The 23,577-nt window shown below is 40.6% G+C and overlaps 1 protein-coding gene across 1 annotated transcript in view; it reads right to left on the reverse strand.

The window, feature by feature from the left end:
- PFDN1 (prefoldin subunit 1) overlaps positions 1-23,577 on the reverse strand; it is a 1,325,261-nt gene that overhangs the window by 333,452 nt on the left and 968,232 nt on the right. The window lies entirely within an intron of this gene.

Consider the following 23,577-nt stretch of genomic DNA (forward strand, 5'->3'; position numbering starts at 1 on the left):
GTGATAGTGAGGGGCTCTGGTCTTATGTAGATCGGGACCCTGTTCCATAGTAAGGGAAGTCTCTGCGAAGGGAATCTATCCCTCCAGCATGTTCTATTCATTGTTGTGTTGAGGTTTATATCCCTAGAGCGTGTAGCTCGAGTAGATTTGGTTTTGCTAAGATGGAGCATGTTCAACAATTCTGGGTTGGACATGGCTCTGTACGTTAGACAGAGATCGCCTCTGAGAAAGCGGTATGCAACAGAGAACAGTCTTAGCTTTTTCAATCGTGCTGCATAGGACAACTGTTTGAGGCCAGTAATCCTCTTGGGTAGGTACCTCTGTGGTCTCTCCAGCTGCTGGAGATGTCTAGCCAGGTACATTCCAATTGGTGTATTGTACTCAATAATGGGTCTGATGAGGGAAGAGTAGAGGGGCACCATTACATCCTTAGATCTTGATGCGAACCCTTTCGTGATCAGATGGGTCACATAGAAGGATTTTCTAACCACTTTGGCAACATGGTTATCAAAGGAAAGCTGACTATCTACTTGGGTTCCTAGATCCCTTATTTCTTCTTCAGATTTCAGGGGATTACCTCCTATGTTGTAGTTTGTGGGTACTCTGTTTTTTCCAAAGGGGATTACTACGCATTTTTTTTTGCATTTAGCTTGAGACCATGGCTTTAACACCATGCATCAGTCTCATTTAGGCCCTTCTGGAGGATCTCCATGTCGGCCGGAGATTCTATTATAGAACCCAGTTTGCAGTCGTCCACAAACTTAGTCAGCCACAGCCCTTCCGTGCTTGCCTGTACTTCTGAGAAGTATACGCCAAACAGGTGGGGCCCCAGGACAGAGCCCTGAGGCACACCACTTGTTACTGGTCTGGATTCGGACATAGATCCCGCTACTCTTACTTTATGTGATCTGTCTGAGAGCCAGTTTGCGATCCATCTTGTGACGTAAGGGTTTATGCCCAGGCTGGTGAGCTTATCAGTAATACCTGAATGGGGAATGGTGTCAAATGCTTTAGCAAGGTCAAGGTAAGCCGTGTGTACCTCCTTTCCCTTATCTATAGCCTGAGTAACTGTCTCAAAGAAATCTACCAGGTTCAGGAGGCATGATCTGCCCTTGACGAAGCCGAACTGTGTGGGGTCCAGCGACTGGAGGTTCCCAATCTCTCCATTTATGAGTTCCATAATGATTCGCTCCATAGCCTTACAGATCAGACTAGTCAGGCTTATTGGTCGGTAGTTCCCAGGGTCAGTTGTGGCCCCACCCTTGTGTAGCGGGACCACCGCTGCCGTGCGCCATTCTATGGGCACATATCCTGTGGAGAGGCTGAGACTGAACAGGGTATTAAGATGCAGGGTTAATTCCTTTTGGAGCTCGCGTATGACACAGCCTGGGACACCATCTGGTCCCATGGAGGTAGTGTTTTTAGCTTTAGACAGAGCCTTGTTAACCAACGTATCAGTAATAATTGGACTTGCACAATCCCCTGGAATGGTAATAGGCACTGTAGGTGGTGAGGGGGGGGGGGGACATTTGTGCTGTTTACATAGTTTTCTGTATTATTTCACTTGCTTTATAAGTAATTGTTTCCTTACAAATTCATGTAATGATTTTCATGTAACTTGGAGCTTTTCTCCCCGGGCCTACACTGAAAATGGGTCTCAAACCCAGTCGACTTTCTCAGTCAATAAATAAATACATAAATAAATATAAAAGGCTAACAACTTTATTTTTTTTTTAATTTATCTGGCAAGCTTGACAAACTAGAATTCTAACACCAATATTATGATAAGCAGAGTGTATACTTTCATCATTGAACTTCAGTTATAAAAAAAAATATATATATATATATATATATATATATATATATATATATATATAGATATATATATATAGATATATATATAGATATATAATTACACAACAAAAACACTCTGCAAGAAACTAGACAAGAGAAACCGGTAAGCAAGTGTCCAGTCACTTTCCTCTGCACTCCCGTTTGTTGTTAGTCTCTTTCTCTGTTGCTCTCCCTTAACTCATTGCCTTAATATTGCAGACCAACAGCATGATTTGAAGAACGGCACCAAAGAGAGGCCTACTGCTTGTGGAAGGCCAACCACTCATGTAAATAGCAACAGAGTTAAGTGTGGTTCGGTTTAGAAAACATCAATACTTGAGAACATTCTGTAGTGCTTTCCATAATAACAGAGGGAAAAGAGATTATTAACAGAAATCTGGTGTAATGCCAGGTTCTGTTCCTCTGTGGCTTCAGCTAATTGATACTTTCATTACCACACTTAGCATCATTTTTGACTCAACTCTACTTATAACTCATTTACCTAATTTGTTTCACCATTACTGACCTGGACTAAACAGACCCTTCTCTGATCATGTTATATGTGGACTGAAATAAGACACTAAAAACTTCTTATAGTACTTTGCAAGAGCTGCTTAATTTCTACTTAACTATTTATTTACAATGTGACACTGGGTTAAAGCATAAACTCTTAACTAATGAAAACTACTTAGTATGTACAATTCTCAAGCCTGGGTAATAGTGGGTTATATGGGTCCTAGTAAAAAAACTTCTTAAGACCATTTAGGTTTCACTATGATCCTAAGCTGCTAATACATACTACTGTTTACATAACCACCATTTTACTTTTTGGCCCTATGACTCTAAAGTTAGACTTGCACAATACTTTCATTTTTTTGTGTGTGTAAAAAGCTGTATAATGGACCTCCCCATATCTATGCTGGTAGGGCTCGGGATCAGAAATAAGAATGTTAGCTACGGAGTCAGGATGAAGAGGTCACGAGCCTGCCCTCCTTTCATATAAGCTGGGAATGGGACGTGCATGCTGCTTGTGCAACTCCAGATGACAGGTGGGAATAAAGAAAAGGAAAATAAACTGAAGTGAAGGCATCACAGCATGATATCACTGCACAGAAGCAAACCTGGTATGTGTACTCATTTCTCTACATGAGAATAAGGCTGCACTAAGGATTATGAGTGATCTCTCTGCAAGGACAAAGAATTATAGCTAGTCCTGTTCACCACTCAGGAACCTTTATTAGCATCTCATGTTATATGTATGACTGCCAGTAAGAAGTGGGGTTTCCTCTGACAGACTTAAGTTTGGATATGCAATGCCAGATGATCCAAAGGGATGAACAGGCAGTCTATACATACAGTAAATAAACAAATGTACATACGTCATTTCAAATTTCTCTATCTGAACTATTTTGCCCCATTGTTTCTTTCAGAGTTACTTCCTATCAACCACTCTGCTGGATCACAATGGAAAGCAACAATAGGGCAATATGTTAAGTGCTCTCACCAAATTTACAATGAAGTACTTGTGATGCAGGACTTTGACCTTAGCATGAACCACAAAGATATTAATGCAGTCTGCTAAAAATCTGTACTTGTAGTTGCATCAGTATTAAATGTTAAAAATACTCCTACTACCAACATGTTACAGTATAGAGTCAATTATCTGCACTAATTGGGATCTAGGGTAGGATAATCAAACATACAATGAACCGGATAAAAAAACTTCTGAAATCTTGTTTTTTCTACACACAGTGCTTACACTTTTCAAACATTCAGCGATTCCAGTGGACAAAGATTATTATTCACACATGAGCAGGCTACAAGCTCAAAAAACATGCACAAGCAAGTACGTACAACGTTTGCATATTCAGACTTCATGATTTTTCCTACCCAAAAACTTTGGAAGACTGTGTTCTGATAATTGACGTTTCAGATAATCAACTCTCTACTGTATACCTATATAAAATACTGCAAAACCCAATCAATGTTACCTACAGGCAAACTATCCAGTTTCAATCTATTGAGCATATAATGCCAGTAGCAAGTAAAAACTATAAAAAATGATGTTTTTAAGTAAAATAAACACCTCTACAAACATATGTCAGATATGAAAGGAAATCAGCATTACATTGCGTTCTTCTCATCATCCGTACAGTACGGCCACTATTCTGACAACAGGTTATTTTACTGAATGGGTCTTTACCACTAAAGGTCCAGGGCAAGTTAAAAAAGGCACACTAGAGCAGCACAGCTGCTATAAAAGGAAGTAACTAACTTATGCTGAAAGGCTTGCATAATATGAAAGTTAATGTTCTTTTCACATAATACACTTCTTTAATGACTAGAAAGAAAGAAAGACTGCAAATATTCTGCTGGCAAAAATCCATTCACAAAAAGCCTGAGAAGCAATCCTATATAATAAAATGCATTCCGAGTTAAAGAAGGCAGTTTCCATGTCTGAAGAATGAATGAAGGTCAACTATGTTTCACCTCACAGCCTCCACTCCTTAAATTCTTGGCATACCAATCACTGTGGCTTAACCAGAGAATGTGAAAGGGAATCAGACCAGAAAATACAATTTAGGAAGAACAGTGATTGCAGCATGTGTTGATACAGCACCACATATTACATTTTTACAGAAAAGAAGAGGCAGAGGAAAGCAACCCACAATGGGGACTTCCAAGATAAGCTGCTAAAACAATCAGTGTACATGTACTATCTTCTGAACAATTTCCTGTCTGTATGCTTTCCATAAATGATTACATCACATACTGTACAATAATTTCCCATGTTCAACTGGAAATAAATTGAAATACTTAAGTGTAAATAAAATGTATACAGCCAAAGTCTCTAGTAATTACTGCTATAATCTGCTCAAACTAATGTTTCTTGACACTGTTGTCCACATCACTATTATGCCCCTAACTTACTACTCTACTCCCTAATGTTACCTGAATAATTTGTGTAAGTGCATTTTAATACAAGTATCCATGTTTACTCACGCATATCCATGTTTACAGCTATTCGACTACAAATACTTGTATACGATATATTGCATTTCAACATGACATTCTGATTATACTAGTATGAATGTATTGCACCTGTGTGAATGTATAGTTTCAAATCAATCTGATTTTACTCGATGCGAACCAGTTCAGTATGCTACTGTGCATCATTTTCCAATACTGAGCAGTCAAAGATGACACCAGTGTTTAATATACATGGGTTAATTTGCACTGCATCTTGCATACTGGACCAATGGAGCTTTCTCCCCAGGCCTCAGATGAAAAGGGGTTGTACATCCACTTGGACGTCCCCGGTCAGCAAATGAATATAAATAAACACATACATACATAAAATAATTTATTTCCATTTGTTTGCCAGGATAGTTCAACTTTGCTATCATAACCCCTTTTTAGGGGAGACTGTGGAAAAAAAAAAGTCTGCAATTGCAGTACCAATAACTGCAGCATATAATGCAGCATATTAAAAATAAAAAGTAGAAATGTCTACTATGCATTAATATGATGAATTAAGGTATTCAATGATAAATAGCAATTTAGGAAGTACGTAAAAAGCACCATTATTTCTATTGGAAAATTATTAGTACATATGGCGATTTTTTTATATGTATATATATATGTATATATATATATATATATATATATGTGTGTGTGTGTGTGTGTTTGTGTGCGCACTTATTTTTAGAAGTGGTGGGTATATTATGTATCATGGAGGTGTTGCAGTTGCATAATGTTGGTATTACAGGAAGTAAGATGTAACAAATAAATAGAAATATACAGTGGGTATAAAAAGTGTATAAAATGCCAGGTTTTTGTGATATAAAAAAAATGAGACCACAATAAATCATTTCAAAACCTTTCCCACCTTTAATGTGACCTATAACCTGTACACTTTAATTGAAAAACAAACAAATCTGTTAGGGGAAAAAATTAAAAAAAGCATACAATAAGCTGGTTGCTAAGTGTGCACACCCTTAAACTAATGCTTTGTTGAAGCACCTTTTGATTTAATCGTGTCAGCTCTTAGGGGACGTATTGTCAATGTGATAGTTTCCTAAAAAATACAATGCAATTTCTGACATTTTGTTTCCAGCCATGATTTTGACATCAGTTATTTATTTGAGATTTGGGGATTTGATGACTGCTTCTAGCCCTTTGGTATTGTCTTTTACTTCAGAAAAGTAGATGTCAAACAGTAGAGGTCCCAGCACAGAACCCTGGGGGACTCCACTGGTGACTAGTCTCTTTGTGTAAGTAACATCCTCTATTTTGAATAGCTGCATCCTACCTGTAAGCCAGTTGGCAATCCAGCAGGTCAAATAGGGGTTTATTTCCAGTTTCTTCTTATTATTATTAATTCTGTTAAAAGCTTTGGGCAGATCAAAGTATGCGGTGTATACCATTTTACCTCTACCCATTGTTTTGATGACCTTTTAAAAAAATCCACCAGATTGAGTAAGCATAATCTGCCCTTTACGAATTCAAACTAGGTCGGGTCTAGTCTTTGGAGGTTCCTTATGTCCTGATCGATCAATTCCATAAGACTTTATATGTCTTTACATATGATGCTGGTCAGACTTATGGGTCTGTAACTGCATAGGTGTGTGGAAAGTCCTTCTTTATGCAGGGAAATTACTGAATTATTAGTATTTGTTTTGTTTCCAATATCAAAGGGAATCTGATTGAATACAGTGAGTTTTCCACAGTGGTTGAATGATTTAATGGTGAGTATTTGGTTCTGGTTCAGTGATCTTAAAGGTCAAGTTGGGTTACATCTTTGCACTCAAGTTGTTAGGACTGCACATTTACTTGGTTTATACAGAGCAGTATGCATTAATTTATGCTGGGATAGCATTACAGTATTTTTAAGTTAGTCACTTTTCTGTAATACCTGACAATGGCATGACCAATTGATAACTGCAAAAAGGGTGTACACAAAGAGACACATGCATAAACACACACACATGTATTACTGAAAATGTGCGCCTGTGCATGCAGTTAAGGAGACCATTTGGAAAACAATGTGCACACACAGCTAAGATTCTAGCGATATGGGTGACACAGTCTTAACAATATTCCTGATACTGATTTCTGGTTATGCCTGACTCAGGAGCATGCACCAACTGCAACCATCTGAAACAAATTCTACTTACAGGGAAGTCTTTCATTTGTGATATGGTTAACGTATGAGAATGTACAACTGGGTGAAGTGCCATTCCACTGAATGAGTTCACTATGGGGTGGACAGAGTACATTCCAATACCTTCAAGCAGTAGTGACCTCAGAGTTGTTATATTAAGTAGAAGATTGGGGAGAGGGGATGACCCCCTCCCCCAAAAAAACTAAGGTAGTGTGCAAATATCTTTTCAACTACTATGTTTTTTCAAATTTCCAAAATATATCTTTTTATTTATTTCTATTTGTACATCATTGGTGTCTCCTCATGCTTTACTGTATCTCATGTATACCACTATCAAACTGTGTGTGTGTGTATATCTATATATATCTATATATATCTATATATACATATATATATATATATATATATATATATATATATATATATATATATATATATATATATATATATATATATATATATATATATATCTGTGTGTGTGTGTGTACTTATTTTTTTAAATTACATTTGTGTTAGTGTTTTGTTTGATGTTATTTAACTCTCTGGAGCTTTTCTCCCTGGACCTCCACTGAAAATTGTTATTTATTACCCAGTCGGTCTTTCCTTGTAAAGAAATGTCAACAAATAAATAAATAAACAATAGTATCTGTGCATGTGTGCGCATGCCTGTGTGCACACACCCACACGTGTTGGGCGTGATGCTGCTGCTCTTAAAAAACATATCAAGACGAATAACAGAATACAGCAGCAAGAGCAGTCCAGGCTGAAAATACAATGTATGCCACGGAAATAGACAGAGCCACCACAAAACAGAGCAGCAGCTTTAAGATCTTGAGGGTCAATCTTGCAGAAACAATCTGGATATTTTCAACATTCGAGGGAGAAGATATCTCATGCTCTGTACTTGTGTACTATCCACCATATTAATGGGCTTGTCTCACAGTTTAATAAGACTTTGAAATCAATGTTAAGGAAAGCTAAGGATAGGGATATATTTGGGACCCACACTTTTACCATACATTGTCTGCTATCAGAGATGGCCCCTAGTTATCTACTGGCTTTAGCCCATTCAAACTGCTATATGAAAAACAGCCTGGAAGAATTCTGGCTATAAGCAAAGAAACTTGAGAAAAAGAGACTTCTCAAGTTAACACTGTTATGGCTCAGGTTTCAGAGTTAACAGAAAGAATGGCCACTGTGTTACTTACAGTTAGTAAACATTTACAAGCTCAGGCCCAGCAGTACTGATTACAACACAAATGCTACACTGAGAAATTCCTAGCCAAGGGCAAAGTATTAGTCTTAGTTCCCTTGGGTAAGTATACTTTTCTGGCTATATGGTAAGGGCTGTATAAAGTGCTCAAGTAAGTGATAAAACTGTAAAATAAAATAGCCAAGGAGATATAAGCTTGCGCAAATATATCACATTAATATTTTAAAGCTCTGAAAGGCTCAATGAGGTTTTGTAGACAGTATGACCAAGGGATAAAATGAAGGATGAGTATTCAGAACTTGAAATGCAAAGGAAGGTCAGAAGTTTGAACCTGAAAGGCAGGCAGATGAAATATTATCAGTCCATTACAGGAGGGAGATGCAGGAATTCCTTCAGAGAAAAAAACAGATGTGCTTTCTGTTTTACATGGCAGGACTGGCCTAGTACAATATAACATTGCTACAGTCCCCTGGAAAAAAATGGTCAGACTTGAGCCATATATATATATTCTGATGCTCACACAGAAGCAGTTAGTCTGGAGGTAAAAAATGTGATACAACACGAGGAGACCAACGACTCACACAGTACCTGGAATAGCCTGACTGTGTTGGTACCCAAACTCAATGTTAGTATACAATTCTACAATGATTTTCACCAGCTAAATAACATTTCAAAATGTGATGCTGCTCCAATGCCAAGGGCAGATATATTGGCAGAAAAGCATGCCCTTGCAAAAAGGTATTGTTAGATTCTCTTAACTCACAGTAAAGAGACATCATTTCCTATCCCAGATGTCCTCTCCCAATACAAGGCCATGCCATTTGGTTTACACAGGGTATCAACCACATTTCAGATAATATTTTGATACCCTATGGCTAACATGTTGTGGCATATGTTGAAGATATAGTCAGCTTTACAGAAGACTAGGACAGCCACTTGTGGCAGGCAGGATGACAGAGCTAGCTCCACAAAATGCAAGATATAAATGCCTGAAGCTATATTTTGGTATCTGTCTTTTGCAGTGGAATTATAAAGATAATTGAAAAAAGTGTAAGCAGTACAAAAATGTCACCCATCAGTTTCCAAGAAGCACATTAGAGACAGTACAGTTGTGTAAAACCTTAGCATAATGGTAGATGTCCTTATCTTTACTGCTGCAGCATTCATTACATTTGGGATTTCTTGCCTAGGGCAGCCTGATATTCGACCAGTATACCAGAGTCTTAGGTTGCTTTAAGGTGCGCCATATGTCACAAGTATGATCCTTGTGTAGAGTAGGGCATAAAGGTAACGTCCGGACATACCATCCTCAGAACTGAAAGCCCCAGAAAAAACACCAGTCCAAGTAAAACCAAGAGGTAACCAGTATATCCAGAAGCGAAAAGGACTATGGAGAGGTGGGGGGAGTGAATACTGCAACAGTGAAGAGAAGGACATCTACCATTATGGTCCTTCCATATCACTGTTGCAGTATTCATTACATTTTGGAAAGTGCCAAAGCTCAGGAAGAAACTTGGGAGGAAGAAGGACCATCAGAGCTCCCTAGGAAGCCATGAAGGATGGCCCTAGCAAAACCAGCTCTAGCTCTGGAGATTCCACCCAACTTGTAATGCTTGGTAAAAGTATGCATAGAAGTCCAGGTAGCTACCTCAAGAATAAAGTATCCAAAACCCTTAAAAAAAGCACCTGAAGAAGTCACAGCTGAAGTAGAATGAGCCTTTACAGAATAAGGAAGGCTCTTACCATGAAAAGAATAACAAAAAGAAACAGCATCTGAAATCTAAGATGAAATAGTCTGCTTGGCTACAGCTACTCCCAAGTACCTGGGATGAAAGGAAACAAAAAGCTGATAACATTTCCTAATAGTCTTTGTCTTATCCAAATAAAATCTTAGTGGTCTATGTACATCTAACGTATGCAGCACCTTCTCACTAGCAGATTGTGGAAGAAGAGAAAAAAGTGGGCAAATGAATAGACTGCTTAAATGACAACTCATTCACCACCTTAGGCATAAAAGGATTAGTATGTAAGTACACCCTGTCCTTATGAAACATCAAAAAAAAAAAAAAAAAAAAAAAAAAAGAGAACAAGCCATAAGGGCTTGAAGCTCAGACACCAGTCTGGCAGAAGTAAGGGCTAACAAAAGAAAAGCCTTCCAACAGCAATGTTGCAAGGAAGCTGAAGCTGCAGGCTGAAAAGGAGCCAGAGTAAATTTTTCCAAAACAAAATTAAGATCCCAGGGAGGAGGAACAGGTTTCCTGAGAGGCCTAATACAAAGGACGCCTTCAAGGAATTGTTTAGTTTCAAACCTAGGAGCTAAAGGAGGAGAGAAAGGCAGACAAGCAGAGACAGCTAAGTGGGCATTAACAGAAAAATAAGCCAACCCAGCACTGAGCAATTCACAAAAAGAAAGAACCAGAAACACATCCATAAAAAGTGGATCCAGGTTACGAGAAAGACATCAAACAAAAAAAACTCTTCCATTTGGATAAGTAGAATTTGCTAGTATTGGGTTTCCGAGCTTCCTGCAGGACCCTAACGTCCTTAGAAAAAAGGTGTCTATGTGGAATCAAAATCCTTTCACCCACAGTGTCAGCTGAAGAGTGGACAGGTGAGGATAGATGAGAGATCCCTTGTCTTGTATGAGTAGGTCCACCCTATGAGGTAACTTGTAATGACTGCCCTTGGCTAAATGTAGAAGACAAAACCAATACTGTCTCAGCTAAAAGGGAGTCACCAAAATTTTTGGTGTGTCCTGTTGAATTTTGAACAGGACTTTTGGAATGAGGGGAATGGGAAGAAAAGCACGAAGGAAAATCCCCTTCCAAGAAAAAGACAGGGCATCCATCTTCCACACCATTGGAATCTGCAGCAACACACTACATCTCTTATGGATCTCAGAGACCTTAGCACAATTTCCATTTAAAAAACTCAATCATCCTGGAGATTGTGTCCCCATGAGAAATCTTTTCAAAGGGAGTATCAGGACTGGTTGATTACTTTTCCTCCAACCCATAGTCCAAAGAAGCAGAAATTTGAGAAGAATATGCAAGGGATTCCTCATCAGAATCCAACTCCTCCTCCAAGGAATCCTCTTCCTTGGGTCTTTTAAGTGGAGGAGAGGACTAAGGGGGAGCTGGAACAAAAACATTTTGAGAAGGTATCAATGCCACCAAAGCATTAAACAAACCCTCAGTGAAGGCCTGCTACTCACTCTGTGGATCTTTAAGGACAGGAGAAATATATGTTTAGTTTTTTGTTTTTACTTTAATGGGAAGTCTGCCTTATAAAATTTGGAAGGCAATGACTCAGCATGGTATTCAATAGTAATAGTAGGAACTTATTATTGCGCTAAAATCTGAGGAATACCATTAGGCCCCTCAGAAATGATCAACCGTGGTTCCCCCTGTATGTCCGAAATGGACATCACCAAAGTATCCTTGGACATGTTTAGAGTTGGATCCCCGCTGACCTCCAACCCAGTGGCAGTAGGGGAATCAAACAATAAATCCGGGTAAACCTCTGGGCATTCACTCACTTTGGGAGAAACGTCTGGAGGCTGAACAGCAGAAGATTCCAGCCTAGGCTTCTTAGTCTTCTTCCCTGATGGCTGTCTTTGTGGGGTGGGAAGTTCCCTCCATTGTATCTTTCATGAGATGTGTAAGTCACTGAGTCTCAAGATACAGCGCCAAAGAAGAAAGTCTACTACTCACAGTTTAGGTACAAAAACCTGACAGATAGAACAGGGCCATATGGTCGTGCAAGGTGCCAAGGCAGACACTGTGGTGGTCTTTATGGGGAATCTGTCTCCCACACTGGCATTTAACCTTCTTGGATGACATGAAACCCCATAAGCAACCAAAAAGACAAGTAAAAAAGAAACCTCAACAGGGCACTTATCTGCAACGGCTCAGAAACCAGCAACGGAATGTAGGCATTCAGACCGATGATCAAGAGATGGCATTCGGACTGGCGGCAAAGAAGTTCTGCGGATGTTACATCTGGACATCACCTTTATGCCCTACGCTACACGAGGAGCATACGTGTGATGTACTGCATACCTTAAAGCAACCTAAGGCTTTGGTATACTGGCCGGAAGTTGGGCTGCTCTTGGCAGGGAAGCCCAAATGTAATAAATACTGCAAAAGTGATACAGAAGGACATCATCTTGGACTAGCAGATTATTACAATAAGTTTATACTCAATTTTACAGAAGTTTCTTATCCTCTGATGGAACTTGCTAAGACTGAAGGCTCTCTAAGAGACATGCGGATTGAAGCAGCCTTTGGGACTCTAAAGAAAGACAGCAATTTTTGTTTATACTGGTGTGCTTCTAGATGACCTGGGCACTGTTCTGTCACAGAAGTACTGGGGCAAAGAACACCATGCTTGTTTCCTCAGTTGTAAGGTTATACCCAAGAAACTAGATAAGCTACAAATTAAGCAGAGTGTTTTGCAAGTAAGCGGGCACCTACCTCTCTCAGGTATTACTTGTTAGAATACTCATTTATGTTAATTTCTGATCATGCCCTTCTTCAGTGTCTGTCACATTACCGTACAATGGGCATAGGCTTTCAACTTTTAAAATGAAAGTTCTTCAATGTTTAGGTTCTGTACATAGTAATGTGGCAGTCTCTCTTGGATTTACAGCCTCTATGTAACAGTAGTGCAACTCCGTGGACCTGTGCTGCCGGAGTGATATTTATCATAGCCCACAGATGGAGAGCAGAACAACACTTTAACAAGCCTCGACTTGATTTGGCATGGCCTGATATTTCTAAGTGGCTGCTGGAACAGAAACTGTTAATTCCCTCCAGAAGCTAAAACAGGATGGAGCTTCAGTTAGTTGAAGCTATGGCAGGATGGAGCTGGAGTAACGGAGTGATTTAAAAATCTTCCACCTGGGAGGAGGACAGAAGCAGTCATTTTTTTGGGAAAAAGGAGCATTTTGCCTAAAGTATTTTCCCCTGAACTTAGGAGTGCTACTTTATGGGGAAACATCTTAACATAAGACTAGCTGCAGTGTTTCTCAAGAAACATTGTTGTGATCTACTACTTATGGGCCTGATGAAGAAGGACCTCTGTATGTTGGTGAGTGGAAACCAACCTATTATTTCTAAAGCTTATACTTAAACCTGCTATACATTGGGTAACGTTTTCTCACTTCCTCCTTCTCCAAGACTGAATTGTTAAAATACTGTTTCATGTATGTAGTATGTACTACAGAGCTATAAACTTTTATGTTATGAATAAATTGTGTTGGGAGCAACTGGAATGAGCCCAGTCCAGGAGTTCACACAAATAAATTGTATTTCTGCAGTTGTTTGGTTTAGACAAGTTTGTATCTAAAGTGAAGCAATACAATTTCTGTTTTATTTCCCTTCAGTAAAACTTAATATTCCATTTTAAAACTTTTAAGACTATCATTATTTTATTCCGCAAACATGGATCAAGAGGTTGCATATCTCAATCACATACTTGGTGCCCTCTTTAGTTAAAACCTTGTCTCAGCACATGGAGAAACTTCCTTTGCCTATAAATTTGGCAGCAAGGCACATCTTGACACACACACAAAATATACAATGAAACAAGTTAAAATAATTATCTGGTTATGCTTTTCTTACTTGCTATGCAATACATTTTTTATCTTATAGACCATTACCTATGCAACTCGCATCTAATCCTAACAATGAAAGCAAAAAACTGATTTATCCTTAATACACAGTAAGCTCCCCTGACCACTTTGGACCAGCCTAGCTAAAAATAACATCTATAACTCAAAAACTACTACACTTTCAAAAGATCATGTAATTAATGCTTAGAAATTCAAAGAAATGAAGGTGAGAGAAGGAAATTAGGTAGGGCAGAAAATGATAATACTGTAAATGTGGTGGGTGTGAAGCAGGTTTAGAGGCTATTATATATATGGTTATCATAACACTTGTATTAGAATTATAGACTTGGAGATGTTAGTAAAACTATTCAGGTATTGTGAAGACTGGTTGTGGTGTAAATGGTATAGGTTCCTGAATGAAGAAAAATGGTTTGATGATATAGCAACCTGAAATTAATAGTGGCATTTAACACAGAGACTGCTTCTAGAGTGGAATATAACAAAAAAGCAGGTAGCTTTAAGAAAGACAACATAATAGAAAAATGCATTTTTTTACATCGACAAAGTTTAGGAAGGGTATGCAGTTTTAAAAAAAAAGTTGTTTCTTACCATAACATTCCATCTGTGTTGTTGATCTTCATCCATTCATCACCGATGGGTTTGGTTCCGAGCCCTCGGAACACAGTCGGCCTCATACCAAAGCTCACGCCAGGCAAAAACTTGAGCTAAGATTTACCCACAATCCCCTTCTCCCTGTTACCCCAGATTAAGTTTGCTCTAACAAGTAAAGCAGAGGTGGTCTCCGAGCAAAAACCTTAGTCCAGGAAGTGGACCCAAACATCCCACAGGAGCCTCTAAGAGGGGGAAGGACGTGATGAATGGATGAAAATCAACAACACAGATGGAACATTATGGTAAGACTTAACTTTATCTGATGTTAATCTTCATTCTATTCATCACTGATGGGACATAGTCCCTAGCTACCTTATATCCATGGGTCGCCCTAAGGAAGAACAGTCCTACGCACCATTGAACCAAAGGATGTCCTTCTCCTGGAGACCAGATCTAACTTGTAATGAGTGATAAAGGTATGGGGGGAAGCACACGTAGCTGCTGCACAGATGTCCATTGAAGCTATGGAGTGGAACGCCACAGAAGATGCCACTGATCTGTTGGCGTGAGCCCTGATGTTTGGAACAGATTTCCTTTCTAGGTTATAATTGAAAATTATACAGTCTCTTGAGCCATTTGGATAGAGTCACTTTAGAGACTGACATTCCCATTTTTGGACCAGAAAAAGAAATAAATAACTGGCATGATTTCCTGATTGTTTTTGTTCTAAGTAAAGCCTCAACTGTCTGTGAACATCCAGTTAATGTAAACAATACTTCTCCTTGTTGGAAATGTTAGGAAAAACACAGGCAAATCAACAGTCTCTTTAATGGAGAGCTCGGAAATCACTTTGGGCAGGAAGGAAGGATTGGTGCGTAGTGATACTCTGTCCTGGTGAAAAATCAAATAAGGACGCTTGGTACAAAGAGCTTGGAGCTTGGAAATGCATCTGGCCAAAATAATAGCCACCAGAAAAAGATTTCCAGGATAGAAGCTTGATGTCACACATGGCTGCTGGCTTGAGACTCCAGGGTTCTGTGGGCTGCTTAACTGGAGGTCTTGAATGATGGATTCCTTTCAAAAAGGTTTTGCTCAGATGATGAGAGATTAAAGAGGAGTCACCAAAACCATTATGAAAATTCAAAATGGTAGCTAAATGGACATGAATAGTTGAAGCTGCGGTGCCCCCATCAAAGAAGTTAGATAGGTACTGGAGTACAGCAGAGATGGATGCAGAAAAAGGATCTAGTTCTCTCTGTCTAGACTAAATCAAAAATCATTTCCATTTGTCCGCATAAAGTTTTCGAGTGGATGATTTATGCAAAGCCAGAATAATGTCATGTACTGGAAAGGAAAGATTACAATGCCTGGCAATCATTGGAAGTGGAGAAGCCAAGCTGTGAGCTTTAGGCTGGACAAGTTCAAGTGGATCAAGCCTTGAGGGTGAGATATCAGATCTGGAGTTGGATCCAAGATCCAAGGTCTGCAAAGAAGGTGAGGCCAGAGAAAGGGGAACCATGCCTGTCACGGCCAAAAGGGTGCTATGAGGATCATTTTGCTTTTCAATTGAAGAGCTTTCTTCAGAACTAGTGGAATCAGAGGAATGGGAGGATAAACATAAAGAAGCCCCGTGGGACAATCGTAGATAAGTGCATCCCTTGGAGACTCCCCTTCAGAGGAATTAGGGTGAAGATGTTGCTGCATTTGTGGTTGTACGGGGAGGTGAATAGGTTGCAGCAAGGCTGGCCCCAACGGCTGAAGATCTTTGCAGCTAAGTTGGAGTTGAGGGACCACTCATGAGGCAGGAGAATGCACCTGCTCAATTTGTCTGTGATCACATTGGAGTTCCCTGGGATATGAGTTGCTATCAGAAAGCGGTTGGAAGCTATCGCTCGTGGCCTCTCAAAATAGGAGATAGGACTTGGTTCCTCCTTGCTTGTTGATATACCAAACTACTAACATATCTGATTGGTAGCAACTGTTCCCAAAGGAAGGACAATCTGAAATGCTTGCAATGCCAAAAGCACTGCCCTCAGTTCTAGAACATTTATATGCAGATTGGCCTCCAGCTTGGACCATGTGCTTTGGACAGTCATTCCATGATAATGGCTCCCCCACTCTATCACAGAAGCGTCCATGGTCACAATATTGCTGGGTTGAGGGGGATGGAAGGGTTGGCTCCAAAGTGCTGTGTCTGACTTCATCCACCAAGATCGATCTAGTTTGCACTGATTTGTAATACGAATCTGGGAGGACAACGGTTGTTAATTCGGATACCATTGGGTTAATAGAAGCCACTGTAAGAGTCTTATGTAAAACCTTGCTAGGGGTACTATAGATATAGATGCTGCCATTGACCCTAACAGCTGCATGACCTGTCGAGCCAGAACCAAGTCATGGCAGAATATCACTCGGAGCTGGATCCTTAGTCTTTGAAGCCTGTGATCTGGGAGAGAGATCAAGCAAGAATGGTTACTGGACAATACCCCTATAAACTCCAGAGTCTGGGTTGGAGTTAGATTGGACTTTTCCCAATTTATAGATATTTCCAGGCAATGTGCCAAAAAGAGGGTGGAGTGCAAGGCTGTTACCAGTAGATGTTTGGTGGAAACGGTGAGTAGCCAATCGTCCAGATATGGAAACACCCGGAATCCTTGCAGTCTCAAGTGAGTTGTTACTGTTGTCAAACATTTGGTGAACACTCTGGGGGCTGTAGAGAGTCCGAAGGGCAGGGCATGGAATTGGTAATGACTAGCTCCCAGCTGGAAGTGAAGAAACCTTCTGGAGCGTTTGTCTACTTTGATGTGGTAATATGCATCTCGAAGGTCTATCAAGCATATCCAATCACCTTCCTCCAGAAAGGGGAGAATGGACTGAACTGTGACCATCTGGAATTTTGTCTGGTTGACAAACTTGTTTAAACAGCTGAGGTCCAAAATTTGTCTCCAGTCCCCTGTCTTTTTTGGCACCAAAAAGAACCTTGAGTAAAATCCGGATCCTGTCTGGTCTGGTGGGACTTTCTGGATGAATCTTTTAAAGTACAACTTTTCTATTTGTAGAGCTGCTTCTTCCCTTAGACTGGGTGGAACGTCTGGGATACATTTTGGAGGTTTTGGGTAGGAGTCGAATGGGATTTGGTAATCTCTGGATATTATCTTCTGCACCCAAGAGTCGGTGATAACAGATCAGGCATTGGGGTTCAGAGAAAGATGTCCCCTCGACTGCTTCCAGAGGAAAGCAATCAGGCCAATCTTCAGGAGTGCTGACAGGGCTGTCAAGAGAAGGAATCTACGGAATCCTGATTAGGGGTACCCCTCCCTCTGCCTCTGTAGGGGCATCTTTCAGAAGAGTTGCCCCCTCTGCCTCTGGGGGTATACTCACCATGTGTGTCACGAAAAAGGACCCTGAGACTTTTTGTGTCACAATTTCCCACTTCTCTGGTTCCTGGAAAAAGGACGCTGAGGAGTGGAGAAATGTACACCGACTGCAGACAGGGTCTTACTGTCCTGCTCACACCTGGCTAACATGTCCTTCACTTTAGGGCCAAACAGGGAAGATGCTTCCACTTGCTCGTTAAGGAAGGAAGACTTAAAGGGATCCGAAGTCACACAGGCGTATCCAGGCATGATGGATCATGACTATGCCTGAACCCGCAGCTCTAGCCACCCCTTCGGTTGCATGTGATATCAACCTCATGGACAAATTAGAAATCGATTCCAGGGTCGATAGCTGCGAGGCTTACCTTGTCATTAACCTCATCAGACACCTTTCCTGACAGAGTACCAGAGAGTTCGTAGATGAGGGCTCTCTGGAGTCTGAAGTGTGCCAGATAGTTCAAAGACCGAATAGCAAAGGTCGATGCAGCAAAAACTCACTTCCCGGTCTGTCCACTGCCCAGGACTCTCTGTTAGGTGGGTAAACACTATGGCTCTCCTTGGCGAGCTCTTTCTTGGTGGCAGCTGCCACCATCATAGCATCTACCAGTAGATCTTTTGACCAATGTGGATGTTCTTCAGGTGGAAAGAGGATCTTGTCTGGTCTCTTGGGGATTGCTTCAACAGCAGCAGAGTTCTTCCAGGCATGCTACATCACAAGCTGAACCAACTCATATGTGGGCGAGGTCATCCAGGAGGCAGATGGTCGAGCATAAAAGGCCTGCAGAAAAATGGATTCTTTCGAGGAAGGGTTTTTGGTCTTCCAATCACCTCTCTGCTTCAAGATCTCCAGGATGTCTCCAAAGGAGGCATCTTCAGTGGGTAAGCATGGGGACCCTTTCCCCTTCATTGTAATCCAAATCCTCGGTGAGGAATTCCTCAGGGAAGTCCATGTGCTTCCTCTTGCATGATTTCTTCCTAGGAACCTCCTCAGTGGGAGCTTCTGAGGAGGATCCAGGGGAAACGGCACCCTGCAATAGGGTCTCCTGTGGCTCCAGTGCTCGAACTGGGACAGTGGCCTGTGACAGCTGCAGCACAGGGGGAGGACATGGGGGTTACGACATTGAAGGCTTGCTCACAGAGGCAAGAGCCCTCTCCATTGCCTGGAAGGCAGGGCAGCCCAAAGAGGGATGGGAGCCCGGAACTTAGAAAAACAACTTCGGAACCGGGGTCACACCCCACTCTGCTGAGCCCGCTCCCAGAAGTGCAGCTTCAAGCTGGTAGGTATCAAAAGGGCTACCAGCACCATGGATGGCACCGTAGAAAAGGTCGGCACTTAACTCAGAGCCAAGGAGCCTGTAGACCAATCCCGGGATTGAGGAAGACTGGGTTCCAATGGAACCGAAGGCCAAAGCGTCGACTCCAGGACCAAAGTGAGATCCACTATCGGCACCGAAGACGAGGGTGCTGAGAGAGGCTTCAGTGCCGAGGGCTTCGAAAGCTGCAAGGAGGACGAAGGAGGAAAGTAAGACGGAGTCTGGGAAGCAGAAAACTCAACTCCTAGAAAGGACTGGGATTTAGAATCAGGAATACCCCTGGCTGTCAGCAGCTGGTCCACATGGCGAACCACATCAAGTTCGTAGAGGCTCCTGGTGGATCTAGTGGATATCCCCGAAGGGGACTCTGGACGCTCTAAGAAGGGACTGTAAGCCTGTTCCAAGAAGGGGTCCACAGATGGGGAATATCAGGTCCATGCTTGCATGTCTAATGGAACCACCATCTCCATTTTTGAGACTATAGGGGTAGCAATGTCCTTCAGAGATATAGGAGCTGTGGAAAGGCTCGGAGTCATAACTGGGGTTGAGGTCAATGTTTTTGCATCAGTCACAGTCGGTGCCGAGGGAGCCTGTGTCGACTATAGACATAGATGGTACCGAAGATGGTGTCGTAGACGGAGGCTTCTGTTCCGGTATAGAAAGCTTAGGAATTGTCAGTTTTGGCGGTCTGTCCTTCTCACCGGAGGGTAAGGAGGGAACAGAATGCAGCCTCTTTTTCTCTTTCTTAGGAGGGGGTGAATCCTCCAACGCGGAGAGAGCCTCTGAGAGGGGCGATTTGAGAAGGCCCTTCAAAATCAATTTTATGCTCATTCAAGGTACGTGAGCTAAACCCTAGACAAATTGAGCAAGGGGGTTGTACCGAGAGATGAGGCACTCCCAAACTGTAAACACAATCATCATGAGAGACACTATTAGGCATTTCCCTCCCACACTTCAGGCTTCAAACAATGCCTGAAGTGTCCTTTTTATCAGACATGTTAATACCAACAAAAATGATACAACAACAGACTACCACAACAAAACACATGACTGCAATTAGCTAGAGAGAAGAAAAAATACCAACAATGGTATAAAAGGATAACCACAGCAGGTAGAGAGAAGGGACAACGATGTTGCAAAAGATTACCAACATGTAGTTGACAGGAAAGTTAGAAAGAAGACTAGCAATACACAGATGCAGGAAAGTACAGACAAAGCAAAGTTACACACTATATGAAAAACACTTACCTAATCAGAAATAGCAAAATATCCAAACATATCAAAGACTTCGCTGAGAGCTGGCTTGAACGTGGCTTTACGGCAACATGGCAAACTAGATCTGGGGTAACAGGGAAAAGGGTATTGTGGGTAAATCTTAGCTCGAGAGGTTTTGGCTGGAGCGAGCTTTGGTATGAGGCTGATTTGGTTCCCAAGGCTCAGAACTGAACCCATCAGTGATGGATGGAATGAAGATGAACATCATCAGATAACATGTTACTCTGCCCAATCCAACATAAATACATTCACCTTTCAGGCAGCCATTTCCACAGTACAACAAAGTTTACACTTAGATGAAGTATTTATTTCTATACAGAATTCTGGTCAGAGTAGCTAGCAGAAATACAACAATACTTACAGGAAAAACTTTAAACAGCAGAGTAGCTTTCTTCCCAATTCCAGCAACAGGAAATAAAGAAACAGCTTTACATTCTACCCAGACAGAAGACGGCAATCGGTCTTCTCCTCTCAAGGGTCAGGTCCTTTCCCTCATAGGGATACCCATTGGACTGCCCAATGTTTGGTCGAACTAACCAGAACTTGAGTGCTTCCTGGACTCAAATGTTACAAATCTGTTTTGCATTAGGCCACTGTGCTTAAAACATCCCTACGTTCTGCTGTTCCTTGTTACCTTTATTATTCTTCCTGGTTAATCTATTTAAAGGGACATCCACCACTATGTTATGCTATCTCACCTTCTAGGCTAGCAAAATGTAAGGGACCCAGCTACCACTATGCTACCTTTTAGTTAGTGGTGGTGGCACAGTTTTGTAATTCCTGTCTTGGGCAGAAACATGATTAGGTTCTCATAAGTTTCTGATAACGGTTTCACCATCTATCATCCCATTTACTCAGTGTATTATTGAAGAAGTCTTACGAATTTCTTAATTTATGAATTCTGGTCAAGAGAGGGTAGGGTAAAGTAAAATACTACCAATGAAACTGCTGGCTTAAGAAATGAAAAGTCAACAGCACTAAAAGTGCCTCCTCATCCATGTCGTATGTTCTTTTTCCTTACCAGTTTGTGGAGCACAAACAAGGTGATATACACTCAGCTAATCATCATCTTAAAACTGAAGTAACAGCACAAAAAGAGGGCACAGGCAAAGATTCTTTACAAGCTATAACAAGGGAATAGTCTCCCACTCTCAAACTGTACTTAAGTCATTATGGAATATCCCTTATGTTCCTAAACAATAATGATGTAGCAATATTATAGCAATAACCCACGCCTGGGTGTGGGTAATGCTGGATTTACCCACGGTTGGCGTGGTTTGGTCCTGAGGGCGCCGAGGACCAAACAAAGCCAACCGTGGGTAATCAGCATTACCCACACCCAGGTGTGGTTATTATTATTAATGACATTATTTAAGAAAAGAAATAATTACTTTTCTTAAATAATGGCATTGTATAATGCCTCTTTACTGCCCTTCCGCAGCTGTCTGGTATTCTGCGGCAGTTCTGATGTACTGCGCATGCCTACGCAGTACATCAGAGCTGTGGGCAAAAGCACTGTTTCGCTATGTTAAATGGGTTTAACATAGCGAGACAGCTTTAAAATAAGCAACAGAGATCTCCGTTGCTTATTGTAAAGATGTCTCGCTATGTTAAACCCATTTAACATAGTGAAACAGTAAAAAGCAATGGAGATCTTGCGATCTCCATTGCTTTTTTTTTTTTTTTAAACTGTCTCGCTATGTTAAATGGGTTTAACATAGCGAGACAGCTTTAAAATAAGCAACGGATATCTCCATTGCTTATTTTAAAGCTGTCTCGCTATGTTAAACCCATTTAATATAGTGAGACAGCTTTAAAAAAAAAAGCAACGGAGATCGCAAGATCTCCGTTGCTTTTTACACACTGTGTCGCTATGTTAAAGGAGTTTAACATAGCGAGACAGCTTTAAAAAAAGCAACGGAGATCTCCGTTGCTTTTTTTAAATCTGTGTCGCTATGTTAAACTCTTTTAACATAGCGAGACAGTGTTTTATACTAACGGAAAAAGTCCGGGCGACCGGACCTTTTTCCGTTAGTATATTGAGGGATTTACAACGGGCACGCTGGTTGGGCTGGCCAATCAGCGTGCACGTTTTAGGGGAGGAATTGTAGAATTATAAATATTCAAGCAAAGGTCTGTTTAATGACTTGTGCTCTGCATTTGACTAGGCACTTACTCTAATCTGCAGGTTTAAAAACGTTTAATGCTTGCTGTAATACTTGGGACCCAAAATTCAATCTTAAGCAGCAGGTTAATCAATCACCTTACTTCAAGTCTTTTATGCCAAGAAATCATTTCCTTTCTTAATGATATTCTTTTAAACCAGTATCAAAAGTATATCTAGTGAAATTAAATTTATATTGCTAGTTTACAAGATAAGAACGCCATTTTATTTGACAAAAATTAATAATAATGTGGCTAAAGACGTATATTTCTGTAAGGCTGCAGAACAGATGCAATATATGTGAATCGTTCAACTGTTCAAGTTTTTTTCCACTGAGTTACACGATTCAGTAATACACTGCTGTTTTGTACTGCTGCAGAATCAATTCAAATTATGCATATCATAATTTCACAACATTTCTAGCAGCAATATTATTCAACAAAAACATGTATTTTAGTTAGCATGTATGAGTGACACAACTGTGTGCCTTAATGCTGTGCATATTATGACACAGCATTTACTTGTTGTTAGGCCACACAGCTTTCACCATATTAATGCACATATGAAAATATACCCAATATTCATAACTGCCACATCAAACAAGCATTTGCATCACTGAATGTTTCACATTACCCACCATGCTTATTGACAGTTTTTTACTAATGCCCACAGCTTACATATGCCACTCCAACATGGCATTCTCACATTTCATTTTGCACAATTAATGTAAATGTGGAAAATATGTCATACTTTTCATAGCTTTTTACAAATACTCCTTAATAATATCGCAAGGACCGTTTAACCAAGCATGCCTAGAAAATCATGTTTGCTTATACATGGCACCTTTCTCCTTAATGAACCACCAACTGTTTGTGAGACAGTAGGCTCAGCATTAGAATATTGTTAATACAATACAGTGCAACTCAAAACAAATGCTTGTATATCTGTCTTTCTTTTATTTAACTGTGTCAGCTTTATTTTTTTTCTAACACATACTACTTGCACTGATTGC

The sequence above is a fragment of the Protopterus annectens genome, chromosome 4.part0 (genome assembly GCF_019279795.1).
Source record: "Protopterus annectens isolate FY-2018-M chromosome 4.part0, PAN1.0, whole genome shotgun sequence".
In the NCBI taxonomy this organism is placed as follows: domain Eukaryota; kingdom Metazoa; phylum Chordata; order Ceratodontiformes; family Protopteridae; genus Protopterus; species Protopterus annectens.